We start from the raw sequence: 218 nt of genomic DNA, 5'->3' as shown, positions 1-218 counted from the left end.
CTGAGAGCTCAGTGTTGGGCCCCAGGACCCAGCCACCTGGCCTGGCAGTGCTTGAATTCTCCTCATTGCTGTGTCTCTGTCTCTTAGAGCCAAGCAAGTCCTGGCCTGCTCTGACAGGAGTGGCCGCCGTCGGTATGCGCCTTGTCAGGGCTGCCGGGCACGGCGTTCCGAGGCCGCCTGACAGGGATGCTCAGGGTCGCTGGGCACTGAGCTGAGGA

The sequence above is a fragment of the Cnephaeus nilssonii genome (assembly GCF_951640355.1).
Source record: "Cnephaeus nilssonii genome assembly, chromosome: 13".
Classification (NCBI taxonomy): domain Eukaryota; kingdom Metazoa; phylum Chordata; class Mammalia; order Chiroptera; family Vespertilionidae; genus Cnephaeus; species Cnephaeus nilssonii.
The sequence above is the reverse complement of the archived record's forward strand: the minus strand, read 5'-3'. Positions refer to the sequence as shown.